Below are 15,984 nucleotides of genomic sequence, written 5' to 3' on the forward strand. Positions count from 1 at the left end.
AGTTGCAGAACTAACTGCTGTTTTCAAAACCATTGAAATGGCTATTGAACATGGTATTCATGAATTTGTGATCATAACTGACTCAAATTATGTGCGCGACAGTTTTGTTGAATACCTGCCAACTTGGAAAAGGAATGGCATGCAGAAAAGCAATAACAAACCAGTCAAGCATGGCAAGTTGTTCTGCGAGATTGATAATCTGGTGGTATCCACTGATTTAACCATACACTGGAAAAAGACCAAGGGTCATTCCAGAATTCTAGGTCCGGATAAGGAAGGCAATGACCTTGCGGATTCATTAGCCAAACAAGGAGCCATAACTCGAGAACTCCTTAATATTGACCACTTAATGGGTTCAATTCAGGTAGAAGCCATTACCAGAAACCAGGCAAACCAACAGAGTGAGCCTAACCTGCTACAATGGAGTCAGGATTCTCCCAGTGAGGACCTGATCACAAGTCAAAAAGAAGACCCCATTGTAGGCATCTTCTATAAACATATAGAAGATCCTGAAAGCAACCCCATTTCAAAAGATGATTGTATTGGCAAAGAAGATCTTAGAATCTTAATAAAATCTAGATCACAATTCAAGTTACAGGATGGTTTGTTAATTAGAACCTCCAAAACTGGCATCCAGCAGTGGGTAGTACCCACCAAGTTCAGAGGTCTAATGCTTCAACATGCCCATGATGATCCCACATCTGGTCATCGTGGTGCCAAACTAACGTATGAAATATTACGTGATTACGCTTTTTGGCCACACATGTTGAAAGATGTTCAAACCTACTGTCAGGGGTGTTTAATCTGCCCACAGTTTCAACCCACTGCACCAATGCATAGAGCGCCATTGCAGAAAAGGGGGATGGTAATGCCATGGTCAGATATACAAATTGATTTTATTGGTCCAGTAACAAGGTCATCAAGAGGTAACAAATACATGTTAACCGTGACATGCCTGTTCACTAAATGGGTAGAGTGCATTAGTGCACCTAACAATAGTGCGGAAACATGTGCAGCATTGCTCATCAACCATGTGTTTTCCAGATTTGGTTTGCCCCAAAGAATCGAATCAGATCAGGGAACCCACTTCACTAGCGAAGTGATGACCAAAATGTGGAAAATACTAGGGGTTAAAAGAAAGCTCCATATTGCTTATAGAGCTGCCTCAAGTGGTGGTGTAGAGCGTTACAACCAGTCCATTGTTAAAATCCTCAAAATGTTTGTGAGTGAAACGGGTAAAGACTGGGATGTAAAACTACCTCTAGTCTTAATGGCATTAAGAGCAACTCCAAGTAGTGCTACCAAGATGTCACCTTTTGAACTGATGACTGGCAGAAGAATGGTTCTACCTCAGCATCTGCAGTACCGTACATCAGACCAAAACTTGATAAACGCTGCCAATACACATCAATATGTGGAGAACCTAAGAAAGCACCTGCAATATGCCTTTTCATTTGCTCAAAGGAATTTAGAAAGAGCCGCAACTGCCACTAAAACCTATTATGATCTCAAAACGTCCAAAAAGGAATATGAAATAAATGATAAAGTTTATCTTTATAACTTTGGAAGAGATCAGGTTAGGGAGAAGAAATTTCTTCCCTCATGGAAAGGTCCTTTTGTCATTAATGACAAAATATCTCCAGTGGCCTATAAAATATGGATCCCCAAAAATGAAAGTTTATAAATGATAAATGGGTCCATATCAATAAATTGCGAGCGTGTCATCCAAGATCCCAACTACAAGTTATAGAGGGAGAATGAAGTGTCATATCCCCAACTACACTAAAGACATACCATAGTTTGAAGATGACTGGCTCAAAAATAACGGACTTTCTACTTAAAGGACTGCCTCTGATGTGTACGGTCAACATCCTCACCAAATACCATTGACTTTAGGCCAATTTAAATACATGTGTCCTACATCTATTTAAAATTGGAAGGGGGATTTATGTCAAGGTATATGTGAGGTTAATAAATATATATATATATATATTTTTTTTATATTTATTATGTTTTTCAATTTACATAGTATATCATACTGTCATTGTACATCATTTTGTTTTACAGTTAGAACCTGTTAAATCATACAGACAATATTACAATATCAACATAACTTAATTTAACTTAACGACTAACTAACTCAGTATTCCTAAGTAAAGAATATCATATATATGTGTTACATTACTCAATATCTTTAGAGCTATCTGTCTTACCAATATTTCCAATATGCTAACTCACCTATTGTCGGTGCGTCTCCTCAGGGTCGTCCCCAGTCCATGAGCCATAAGGGAAGGGAGGGGGGCAAAGCAAGTCTATCTCCCGGTTATTGATCTCATTGCATGCGTGGAACTAGAGAAATTTATTGTGTTGTGTGTGGAGATGATAAGTGTATAGTTTCCCATAAAGATTTGGCATCTAGAAAGAAGTTTAGCCTCCCCCGTTTTAAGAACCCATACTCCTCCAGACATAAGAGTTCGGATGTCCTCTCCAGCCACATCTCTTTGGTTGGGGCCAATGATGTCTTCCATGCTCTAGCTATTAGAGATCGAGCTCCATTTAGCCCTATTTGTACTATAAGATTCCTTAACTTACATGTGATATGGATGGTGTCGTTTAGTAATGCTATTCTAGGCATTAGTCGGAATGCTTCTCCTATCAATCTCTGTAAGTATGTCTCTAATTCCTTCCAAAAACCTATTATTATGGGGCAGTCCCACCATATGTGCAATAAACTACCCTGTCCGCCACATCCCCTCCAGCACATTCGTGAAGAGTCAGGATATATGGTGCTCAGTCTAGTCGGGGTTAGGTACCAGCGAGATAGAATCTTATAATTCATTTCAAGTATTTGTGGAGAAATAGAAGATTTTTTCGTTCTTTGAAATATAGTGTGCCAGGAGTCCTCGTCAATATCAGTGTGTAAGTCATGAGCCCACCTTGAAGTAAAGTTTGGAAGTGTGGAGCTTTGAGGTTCTAGTAAAAGCTTACGAGACAAAGACAGGGAGCTGCGTATTGCTGTTTCTCTGTCGCATAATCTCTCAAAAGCAGTCAAAGGACGGAGAAACTCCTTCTTATGTGGAGACGTCTGTAGGAAGTGCTGAAGTTGTGCATATTTAAGCCAATGTGTATACTGTCCGTCTGCTATGGTCTCTAACCTGTGTCTGTCCAATAATTTCCCATTCTCTAAAAACCTGCTTAATGGTATTGTGTATCCCCATTCTTTAAGTCTTCTAAATCCTTTGTCCAGTCTCCCCACCATCTCTGTGTTAAGAATTATTGGGAACAGAGGCGATCTAATGGTCGAGATATGGCGATATAGAGTTTTTATTTTCTCCCATTCCTTGAAAAGGTGTTTGTGTATGTCTAAGCGTTCACATTGCTTTGGTCGTAGGTTAGGGGAAACCCAGCATAATGCTCTAACAAAAGGGACCTGAAGGATGTGGGAGTCAATGGAGACCCATGCTTTCTGTGTCATTGAGCCGTGCCAATCTAATATCCTCTGGAGAGTCACAGCATGATAATATTCCTCTATTTTGGGGAGTCCTACCCCGCCCATGATCGTAGATCTGTATAGGTTGGACTTGTTGACTCTGGGTCTAATCTTGCCCCATACATAGGTGTTTATCAATCCCTGTACTCGGGTCAGGAACCAGGAGGGAAGGTGGATTGGTATGGCCTGTAGTAAGTATAGGATCTTGGGTAGTACCGTCATTTTAATGGAGTGTATCCTACCCCACCATGAGAGTGTTTTGGCTGCCCATGTGGTGAGATCTCTGGATATTGTGCTCAGTAGGGACTCATAATTTTTCTTGAAAAGGGTGGAGGGGGAGAGGTGGACACCTAGGTATCTAACTGACTCTGATTGTAGACGTAGGTGGCAAACTCGTGACAGTTTATGAAATTCCGGTGTGCTAAGTGAAATGTTTAAGACTTCTGACTTGGTTTGGTTAACCGAAAAATTCGAGAAAGCGCCAAAGTCCTCTATCTCACTAAGTATCTTTGGGATGGTGATATCGGGTGAGGTAACTGAAAAGAGGACATCATCTGCATACATAGCAATTTTAAATTTGTTGGGTCCTATGGTGATACCTTTTATTTCCTTGTTATTGCGTATGTGCTCCGCAAATACCTCCATTGTCAGTATAAACAGGATGGGCGAGAGAGGGCACCCTTGGCGTGTGCCGTTTCGTATGGGGAATGGGTCTGAAAGCATGCCGTTTACTCTAACTCTGGCTCCTGGACATGTATATAGGCTACCAATTCTGTCTATCATTTTGGGTCCGAAGCCAAACTTCTCTAATGATTTATTGAGAAAAAGCCAATTTGTCCTATCGAACGCTTTTTCCGCGTCCGTCGTCATTATCACTGCCGGGATATCATGTGATTTTGCATATGTAGATAGGGATAATGCTCGTATTGTATTGTCGCGAGCTTCACGACCGGGCATGAAGCCCACTTGGTCGGTGTGTATAATTTCATTCAGTACTGTGTTTATGCGATTTGCTATGATTTTGCTGAATATCTTTATGTCTGAATTTAATAAAGAGATAGGTCTGTAGCTACTCGGCAGTTCTTGTGGCTTGTCTGGCTTTAGTATAACTGCTATGTGTGCTAATAGCATATCTGGTGAGAATTTGAGGTTATTATCTATGGCTTGAAACAGAGACAAAAGGTGAGGGGCTAGGATATGTTTAAATGATTTATAGTACGAGTTAGTAAACCCATCTGGGCCCAGGCTTTTCCCCGCTGGGAGGCGGGATATAACTGTTAGAATTTCCTTTAGGGTTATTGGTTGGTCTAGGTCTCTCATTTTCAATTCAGACAAGGAATTTAGGCTCGCCTCTTGGATATATTGTTCCATTTCCCGGGTGTGTGTTTGTGTCTCCAGTCGTTCTAGATTGTATAGTCTAGCGTAGAAATCCCTGAAGCTGTCTGCTATTTCCTTGCTGTCATGAGTATCTTTCCCGTTCTGTTTTTGAATTTTGTGTACGTGTGTTTGGCCAGTCTTATTTCTCAGGGCTCTTGCTAACAGTGAGCCTGTTCTGTTTCCCTCAAAGAAGAATGTTTTCCTAAGTTTTAGTGCTGTTCTTTGGGCCTCCCTCATGAGTATGTTATTCAGGTCCGTCCTAACTGTAGTAATTGAAGATAGTAGGTGTGGGTCTTTTGGTCGTTGTTTGTGTTCCTGTTCTAAGTCTCGCAGTCTTGAAAGTAAAGTGTTTGTTTCCAAGTTTTGTGTTTTCTTAATGTAGGCTCTGTGCTTAATACACTCTCCCCTAACTACTGCCTTATGTGCCTCCCATATGCTAAGTGGTGATATCTCTGTATTCACATTAAATTGGAAATATTCTGTGATTCAAGTGGATAAAGACTGGTTTGTTGGTGGGTGGCGCAAGAGATATTCATCAAGTTTCCATACAAAGGGACTCACTGGGGTTTCTGGCCAGTTTAGGGAGATAGAGACCACTGAGTGGTCTGCCCACGTGGTAGGCTGGATATCAGAGTCCATCACTAGAGAGAGATTTGATTGGTCTATGTACAGGTAGTCCAGTTGTGAGTATGAGGTCCAGGGGTGGGAGTAGAATGTGTAATTTCTTTGTTGGGGATGTTGTATCCTCCATACATCAATCAATCCTAACTGTCTAAGGCAGCGGTACACTGAGTCTGGGGGTCTGTGCGCTGTGTTTGTGTTAGAGGAGGTCGTGTCCAGCAGGGGATCCATAGTGACATTAAGGTCCCCCCCTAAAATCAGCATCCCTCTCCTGTTTTCCAGGACCAATGAGAGCAGTTTTCTTAAAAAGGGTGTTCTGTTGGAATTGGGTGCGTATACGTTAACTAATGTTACGGGTCTATTATATAGTAATCCTGTCACTATGAGAATTCTGCCTTCCTTATCTCCTATTGTGTTGATCAACTGAAAGGTTAAACTGCGGTGTATCATGATACCCACCCCATTTTTCTTCTTCATATTGGAACTGAGATAACATGTAGGGAAGTCTCTTGAAGAGAATTTGGGTTCTGAATTTTTGGTAAAGTGGGTTTCTTGTATAAATACGATCAAACTTTTCTGTTTAGTAAACCATTTTAATGCTATAGATCGTTTTGAGGGTGAGTTAAGTCCCTTGGTGTTTTGTGACACTATACATATGTGTCTACGCATTGTGTTTTCCCCGGTGTGTGTATGAGCTCTTACCTTGCTGCGAGATGTAATTCCCTTGGGGCACCCAGCCTTCCCCCCAGCCCGGCGGACCAGGGACTGACCCCTGTAACTGTAGGAGACAACCGTTGCTTCTGGAGTAATGTTTCTGTGAATGGATCAAAAGGAATACATAAATATTAAATAACTTATTAACAATAAACATAACAAAGATCAAAGTAACATCGTCTATTATTACATAGACTACTCTCATAATACTAGAGAAGTGGGGGGGAAACAGCAATCTGGTTGCTGCTGCTGCTCCCGCCGGTTAAAATGAAAATGTACGTTTGTCCAGAGTTTATACAGTTCTAATGACTGGGTTATAGGCTACTGCCTCTTTAGGAGCATTGAAAAAAAAGAGGAAAAAACAGAAAGAATAGGTGGAGAACAGACATTTATACTTAAGTGGCTTGATACTATTTCGCAGGTTATGTGGGTTGGTTACTCTGTCTTCATGACCCATATTAATAATGGGCCTGTTCTACATAGAGGGAGTCCTTAGGGACACCGCTGACTATGCTTTCATGGTGGAGCTGTAGCGTTTGGATCTTTATGTACTTGTTTCATCAATGCCGCTTTGGTCTTCCTTTGGACCGTCGTCCATTTCTGTCTTTGTGCTTTTGGTGATAGGTGTTGTGCTGTGTTTTCTACCTGTCTTTTGCTGCTTTCTTCAGGTATTCTTGGTTGTGCTATATTTAGGTGCGTGCAGAAAGTGTCCAGATCCTCTAAGTCTCTGTAAATGGCCTCTTTGTTGTCTTTTGATGCTCTCAATGAAAAGGGGAAGCCCCAACGATATGGTATCCCTAGTCCTCTCAGGTGGGTTGTGAGAAATCCCACCTCCCGGCGTTTCGATAAAGTAAGTGGACTTAAGTCCGCATATATTTGAAGAGGAGTGTCTAGGTAGTGGACTGGTGATTTCTTTCTCGCTGCTGCTAAGATGTTCTCTTTCTCTTGGAAATAGTGGCATTTTAAAATAACGTCTCTAGGTGGTGTAGAGGATTGTGGTTTCGGCCTCAACGCCCTGTGAGCTCTGTCCAACATTATTTCCGTATCTGTCGTTGTGTCAAGCAGGTAGCAAAACAAACCCTGAAGGTATTGTTGTAGTGCTGTAGGTGAGATGTTTTCAGGGATGCCCCTTATCCTCAAGTTTTGTCTACGGCCCCTGTTGTCTAAGTCCTCAAGTTGGTTTTGCAGCTGGATAATCTCCGTATTTTGATGCTGAAGTTGCATTGTGGTAAGATTTGTAGATTCGGACACTTCTTCAGCATATTCCTCTAGTTGTACCACTCTATTACCCAGCTCGGTAACATCTTTTTTGACTTCTGCCAGACCATCTCGAATTATTTGACTGACTTGCTGCATAAAGGTTGTAAAATCTTCCTTTGAGGGTAAAGCATTCAGGTCTGCCCTAGTGAGGGGTAGTTCTTCCTCAAAAGGGGTGTCTTCTGTACCATCCTCTTCTCTCTCCGTTGAGGGAGAGCATGGTGGGTTTACATTAGGTGCTGGCGCTGTTTTGAAGAAGGAGTTCAGCTTGGAGCTTGAAGAACCTGTTGATTTTTGAATTTTTCCATTTTTTTGCTGTCTTTTAGACGCCATCTTTGTGATGGATCTAGGAATGGCCCTGTTCTGATGAGGGACTAGTTGTGAGTGGTGTGCTCGCTCAAACAGCTACTTCTTCTGTCTGTGTAATTTCTCTCTCCTTATTAAAAGCCCTCCTCCCAATGGTTCTCATAAAACACAGGAGCACTTCTCCCTCATATGTGTAATTGCTGGATAGTATTTCAAACTGTGATGTAGTACTAAAACTTATGTTTATTGATTGCTTGTTGAGATTGGTATGGCTGCAACTGTATTGTGTCCCTTTTAGATTTTACATTAGAAATCACTGCGCTGCAGCCTGTGATAGCTTCTCTAAGGCCTCATGTGTTGCTGGGGGAGAGAACGGATTTCCACCTCCGGATCTTATAAGGAAATTCTCTTGCTTGAGAGAGCGGTATAGCTGATTGGGGCTTTATGTTTAAGAGTCGTGAGTCCCCCCTCTCCACTTACTATACCTCTGAGGCGGTGATGATATCTGCCGGTGTCTCTGTCACTTTACCACATGTGTCACGGTGCCGAGATTACTGTTAGGTAGATATCGGTAAGGCTTTCTCAGCACTCTCCTCCTCTTCTCAGCTCTGTTCAGGCTCTATTGTTAGAGTAGATTCGCGCCACTTACGTAGCGCCAGTAGACCTAGGCTGCACTAGTTTAGCGGTTGTATCCGTGTCCCCGGCGTTCTGTGTTGTCTCATACGGAGCAATTTTGTGCCCCTCTGTTACCGGAATCACATAACCAGATTGTGCTAATGATTATGTCTCTTGGTCAGTTGTTATTCGACCCGGCAGGAGTCAGCTACACGGAGCACTATCTTTCTGCGGCCATGCTGTTCCGTGGCCGACTCCGCCCCCCATAAATATATATTTTAATCATATATTTCAAGATTAATAAATCTGTATATTTGATCAGATATTTCACTGATCAGTAGAAAATAACTCATTGCATTCAGAAGAACTGACTTCAAACAGGTTTAATTCTCCCCCACTTTTTCAGTTACACAGGAAACTCTTAAAGATTACTTTAAAAGAGTCATTCCTAGCTAAAGTGTGAACATGAGGCCCATACCAAATTTGCTATAATCAACTTACAGTTTGAGACAGGATGAGTCATAAAAGGCAAATTAAGAGGATAGATTGTCAGATAGGTGACCCCACACAAAATATATGGAGACGAGATGTCTGAAATACCCTCTTGGAACTGGTCAAAATCATAGGGAAACAGCTTTTTATGCACATAGGTGTTAGTTATCCCTAAACATCAAATACACGTCTGCACTGCTAGCTAGACAGAAAATATGCTGTATTAAGACTTTTACAACTACTCGTGGATTGACCCCATGTGGGGCAGTGAAGGCCTTGGGAAACAAAAGACAAATGCTATGGTGTGAATCTAAAGTTACTGAAAGGGCAGCGAAGGCCTTAGCCAACAAACAAATGCTAAGGTGTGACTCTGAAACTCACTAAAACAGACAGCAAATAATATTTTTTTTTTTTGTTTAAATGCATGCCTCAGAATGTATTAAATATAGAAATTGGGAAATTGTCTAATTCTCTATTATTACATGGGTATTTGCTAAGCTTGGGAGGTAACTGTTTTAGTCAGTCAAAAATGTTTACTAACCTCTGTATTGTTTATATTTTTCAGGCATATAATCTCAGATCTGCATGAAGAAGGTTCATACATCCTGGGCTTATTAGAAACATAAAATATGACATATTCTTGTTGGAATACAATACAATACTGAATTAAAAATAGGCTATTATTTACATATAAATGCCAGGATACCGATAAAATTGTAATGCATTTTAAGCTAATAATTAGCAGTATTAAATTGCCTTAATATAATAAAATGTTAATAATATAACATATTTGGTATCAGAATAATAAAAAAAAATAACCTAATATTAACCATCTGTAATTGGGGTTATATATGATTGATGCAGAGAGTGTAATCTGATTAAATAACCATTTTATGAAAATAATTAACTTGCTTAAAAATGTTTTAGAAATGTAAAGGTAAATGAATTTGTGTGTATTGTCATGTTGCATTGTTTTGTCTGGATAACTGCTGCTACCTAATGGACAATACTGGTAGGACTGTTAAGGGAATTTAACTGTCCATAAGATACGTTGCCATGGTAAACATGTTTCAACTCTAAGGGCGGAACAGGGACAAGCACCAGGGCCAATTCGAAGCAAGGTTTCCGTTTTGGGGCGTTTCTAATCTCACCAGTGAGGAGAACCCATATAAAGTGATTTCAAACATTGAGAGAGAGAGATTTTTCTGCTGAGCTAAACTTGAAAACTGGTTCCTGCTGGGCGTGAAAAAGACCATTTTATTTTGGCAAAGCTGATCTACCACTTTCTCATTGACTGCAAATTATACTTTTTTTATGGTATTCTGAGGTGAGACAATTCCTATTAAGGAATATTGGATATCAACTGCTCTTTACCCTGGTAACGATAGCTGAATATATATATTATCCTATTGTTTATAAACACTGTTTAAAATAGTATTGCTTGGATGTTAAAGGCTATTTATAAATAAGGTTGGTTTTAAAGATACAATTTTCTGGGTTTTGTAAGAAGGATAGCATATCTTAAGAGTTGGTGTCATATTCTAACATTGCAAATATATTTCAAAAATGTTCATGGATATTAACTAAATAAAAGAATTCAGGTATTTATATTAATTGTATGGTCTAGTAGGTGCATGTTGATTAAGGGTTTCTATTTTTAAGGAAAATTATTATTTGTATTGTGTTATAACCCTGCCATAAGCTGATATATTATTTGATTTTCATAAATATACTGACATGTATGACAGCAGAACCTGTCAATCACCCCAAAAAAGTAAGTTTAACATGTATTATCTCTTCCACCTAGAATAACAAGCAGAAATTGTGTCTTGCAGTTGTGGTTGCAGACTCACTGTTGCACGCCTAAAGGTTTCAAGCCCTACAATAGATCGCATTAACTCCTTGAGTGCTATGTGTGTATTCTCAGTCCTAGAGGTGTCAGTGTATGTGTGTATCCTCAGTCCTAGAGGTGTTAGTGTATGTGTGTATCCTCAGTCCTAGAGGTGTCAGTGTATGTGTGTATCCTCAGTCCTAGATGTGTCAGTTTATGTGTGAATCCTCAGTCCTAGAGGTGTTAGTGTATGTGTGTATCCTCAGTCCTAGAGGTGTCAGTTTATGTGTGTTTCCTCAGTCCTAGGGGTGTCAGTGTATGTGTGTATCCTCAGTCCTAGAGGTGTCAGTTTATGTGTGTACCCTCAGTCCTAGAGGTGTCAGTGTATGTGTGTATCCTCAGTCCTATAGGTGTCAGTGTATGTGTGTATCCTCAGTCCTAGAGGTGTCAGTGTATGTGTGTATGCTCAGTCCTAGAGGTGTCAGTGTATATATGTATCCTCAGTCCTAGAGGTGTCAGTGTATATATGTGTCCTCAGTCCTAGAGGTGTCAGTGTATGTGTTGTATTCTCAGTCCTAGAGGTGTTAGTGTATGTGTGTATCCTCAGTCCTAGAGGTGTCAGTGTATGTGTTGTATTCTCAGTCCTAGAGGTGTTAGTGTATGTGTGTATCCTCAGTCCTAGAGGTGTCAGTGTATGTGTGTATCCTCAGTCCTAGAGGTATCAGTGTATATGTGTATCCTCAGTCCTAGAGGTGTCAGTGTATGTGTGTATCCTCAGTCCTAGAGGTGTCAGTTTATGTGTGTATCCTTAGTCCTACAGGTGTCAGTGTATGTGTGTATCCTCAGTCCTACAGGTGTTAGTGTATGTGTGTATCCTCAGTCCTACAGGTGTCAGTGTATGTGTGTATCCTCAGTCCTACAGGTGTTAGTGTATGTGTGTATCCTCAGTCCTAGAGGTGTCAGTGTATATGTGTATCCTCAGTCCTACAGGTGTCAGTGTATGTGTGTATCCTCAGTCCTAGAGGTGTCAGTGTATGTGTGTATCCTCAGTCCTACAGGTGTTAGTGTATGTGTGTATCCTCAGTCCTAGAGGTGTCAGTGTATATGTGTATCCTCAGTCCTAGAGGTGTCAGTGTATGTGTTGTATTATAAGTTCTAGAGGTGTTAGTGTATGTGTGTTATCCTCAGTCCTAGAGGTGTCATTGTATGTATGTATCCTCAGTCCTAGAGGTGTCAGTGTATATGTGTATCCTCAGTCCTACAGGTGTCAGTGTATGTGTGTATCCTCAGTCCTACAGGTGTCAGTGTATGTGTGTATCCTCAGTCCTACAGGTGCTAGTGTATGTGTGTATCCTCAGTCCTACAGGTGTCAGTGTATGTGTGTATCCTCAGTCCTACAGGTGTTAGTGTATGTGTGTATCCTCAGTCCTACAGGTGTTAGTGTATGTGTGTATCCTCAGTCCTACAGGTGTCAGTGTATGTGTGTATCCTCAGTCCTACAGGTGTTAGTGTATGTGTGTATCCTTAGTCCTACAGGTGTCAGTTTATGTGTGTTTCCTCAGTCCTAGGGGTGTCAGTGTATGTGTGTATCCTCAGTCCTAGAGGTGTCAGTTTATGTGTGTACCCTCAGTCCTAGAGGTGTCAGTGTATGTGTGTATCCTCAGTCCTAGAGGTGTCAGTGTATGTGTGTATCCTCAGTCCTAGAGGTGTCAGTGTATGTGTGTATGCTCAGTCCTAGAGGTGTCAGTGTATATATGTATCCTCAGTCCTAGAGGTGTCAGTGTATATATGTGTCCTCAGTCCTAGAGGTGTCAGTGTATGTGTTGTATTCTCAGTCCTAGAGGTGTTAGTGTATGTGTGTATCCTCAGTCCTAGAGGTGTCAGTGTATGTGTTGTATTCTCAGTCCTAGAGGTGTTAGTGTATGTGTGTATCCTCAGTCCTAGAGGTGTCAGTGTATGTGTGTATCCTCAGTCCTAGAGGTATCAGTGTATATGTGTATCCTCAGTCCTAGAGGTGTCAGTGTATGTGTGTATCCTCAGTCCTAGAGGTGTCAGTTTATGTGTGTATCCTTAGTCCTACAGGTGTCAGTGTATGTGTGTATCCTCAGTCCTACAGGTGTTAGTGTATGTGTGTATCCTCAGTCCTACAGGTGTCAGTGTATGTGTGTATCCTCAGTCCTACAGGTGTTAGTGTATGTGTGTATCCTCAGTCCTAGAGGTGTCAGTGTATATGTGTATCCTCAGTCCTACAGGTGTCAGTGTATGTGTGTATCCTCAGTCCTAGAGGTGTCAGTGTATGTGTGTATCCTCAGTCCTACAGGTGTTAGTGTATGTGTGTATCCTCAGTCCTAGAGGTGTCAGTGTATATGTGTATCCTCAGTCCTAGAGGTGTCAGTGTATGTGTTGTATTATAAGTTCTAGAGGTGTTAGTGTATGTGTGTTATCCTCAGTCCTAGAGGTGTCATTGTATGTATGTATCCTCAGTCCTAGAGGTGTCAGTGTATATGTGTATCCTCAGTCCTACAGGTGTCAGTGTATGTGTGTATCCTCAGTCCTACAGGTGTCAGTGTATGTGTGTATCCTCAGTCCTACAGGTGTTAGTGTATGTGTGTATCCTCAGTCCTACAGGTGTCAGTGTATGTGTGTATCCTCAGTCCTACAGGTGTTAGTGTATGTGTGTATCCTCAGTCCTACAGGTGTTAGTGTATGTGTGTATCCTCAGTCCTACAGGTGTCAGTGTATGTGTGTATCCTCAGTCCTACAGGTGTTAGTGTATGTGTGTATCCTTAGTCCTACAGGTGTTAGTGTATGTGTGTATCCTTAGTCCTAGAGGTATCAGTGTATGTGTGTATCCTCAGTCCTAGAGGTGTCAGTGTATGTGTGTATCCTCAGTCCTAGAGGGATCAGTGTATGTGTGTATCCTCAGTCCTAGAGGTGTCAGAGTATGTGTGTATCCTCAGTCCTAGAGGTGTCAGTGTATGTGTGTATCCTCAGGCCTAGAGGTTTCAGTGTATGTGTGTATCCTCAGTCCTACAGGTGTCAGTTTATGTGTGTATCCTCAGTCCTACAGGTGTCAGTGTATGTGTGTATCCTCAGTCCTACAGGTGTTAGTGTATGTGTGTATCCTCAGTCCTACAGGTGTTAGTGTATGTGTGTATCCTCAGTCCTAGAGGTGTCAGTGTATGTGTGTATCCTCAGTCCTACAGGTGTCAGTTTATGTGTGTATCCTCAGTCCTAGAGGTGTCAGTTTATGTGTGTATCCTCAGTCCTACAGGTGTCAGTGTATGTGTGTATCCTCAGTCCTAGAGGTGTCAGTTTATGTGTGTATCCTTAGTCCTACAGGTGTCAGTGTATGTGTGTATCCTCAGTCCTACAGGTGTTAGTGTATGTGTGTATCCTCAGTCCTACAGGTGTCAGTGTATGTGTGTATCCTCAGTCCTACAGGTGTTAGTGTATGTGTGTATCCTCAGTCCTAGAGGTGTCAGTGTATATGTGTATCCTCAGTCCTACAGGTGTCAGTGTATGTGTGTATCCTCAGTCCTAGAGGTGTCAGTGTATGTGTGTATCCTCAGTCCTACAGGTGTTAGTGTATGTGTGTATCCTCAGTCCTAGAGGTGTCAGTGTATATGTGTATCCTCAGTCCTAGAGGTGTCAGTGTATGTGTTGTATTATAAGTTCTAGAGGTGTTAGTGTATGTGTGTTATCCTCAGTCCTAGAGGTGTCATTGTATGTATGTATCCTCAGTCCTAGAGGTGTCAGTGTATATGTGTATCCTCAGTCCTACAGGTGTCAGTGTATGTGTGTATCCTCAGTCCTACAGGTGTCAGTGTATGTGTGTATCCTCAGTCCTACAGGTGTTAGTGTATGTGTGTATCCTCAGTCCTACAGGTGTCAGTGTATGTGTGTATCCTCAGTCCTACAGGTGTTAGTGTATGTGTGTATCCTCAGTCCTACAGGTGTTAGTGTATGTGTGTATCCTCAGTCCTACAGGTGTCAGTGTATGTGTGTATCCTCAGTCCTACAGGTGTTAGTGTATGTGTGTATCCTTAGTCCTACAGGTGTTAGTGTATGTGTGTATCCTTAGTCCTAGAGGTATCAGTGTATGTGTGTATCCTCAGTCCTAGAGGTGTCAGTGTATGTGTGTATCCTCAGTCCTAGAGGGATCAGTGTATGTGTGTATCCTCAGTCCTAGAGGTGTCAGAGTATGTGTGTATCCTCAGTCCTAGAGGTGTCAGTGTATGTGTGTATCCTCAGGCCTAGAGGTTTCAGTGTATGTGTGTATCCTCAGTCCTACAGGTGTCAGTTTATGTGTGTATCCTCAGTCCTACAGGTGTCAGTGTATGTGTGTATCCTCAGTCCTACAGGTGTTAGTGTATGTGTGTATCCTCAGTCCTAGAGGTGTCAGTGTATGTGTGTATCCTCAGTCCTACAGGTGTCAGTTTATGTGTGTATCCTCAGTCCTAGAGGTGTCAGTTTATGTGTGTATCCTCAGTCCTACAGGTGTCAGTGTATGTGTGTATCCTCAGTCCTACAGGTGTCAGTGTATGTGTGTATCCTCAGTCCTAGAGGTGTCAGTGTATGTGTGTATCCTCAGTCCTAGAGGTGTCAGTGTATGTGTGTATCCTCAGTCCTAGAGGTGTCAGTGTATGTGTTGTATCCTCAGTCCTACAGGTGTCAGTGTATGTGTGTATCCTCGGTCCTAGAGGTGTCAGTGTATGTGTGTATCCTCAGTCCTACAGGTGTCAGTGTATGTGTGTATCCTCAGTCCTAGAGGTGTCAGTGTATGTGTGTATCCTCAGTCCTAGAGGTGTCAGTTTATGTGTGTATCCTCAGTCCTAGAGGTGTCAGTGTATATGTGTATCCTCAGTCCTAGAGGTGTCAGTGTATGTGTGTATCCTCAGTCCTACAGGTGTCAGTGTATTTGTGTATCCTCAGTCCTACAGGTGTTAGTGTATGTGTGTATCCTCAGTCCTACAGGTGTTAGTGTATGTGTGTATCCTCAGTCCTACAGGTGTTAGTGTATGTGTTTTCTCAGTCCTACAGGTGTCAGTGTATGTGTGTATCCTCAGTCCTACAGGTGTTAGTGTATGTGTGTATCCTCAGTCCTACAGGTGTCAGTGTATTTGTGTATCCTCAGTCCTACAGGTGTTAGTGTATGTGTGTATCCTCAGTCCTACAGGTGTTAGTGTATGTGTGTATCCTCAGTCCTACAGGTGTTAGTGTATGTGTTTTCTCAGTCCTACAGGTGTCAGTGTATGTGTGTATCCTCAGTCCTACAGGT

The sequence above is a fragment of the Bombina bombina genome, chromosome 8 (assembly GCF_027579735.1).
Source record: "Bombina bombina isolate aBomBom1 chromosome 8, aBomBom1.pri, whole genome shotgun sequence".
Lineage (NCBI taxonomy): Eukaryota > Metazoa > Chordata > Amphibia > Anura > Bombinatoridae > Bombina > Bombina bombina.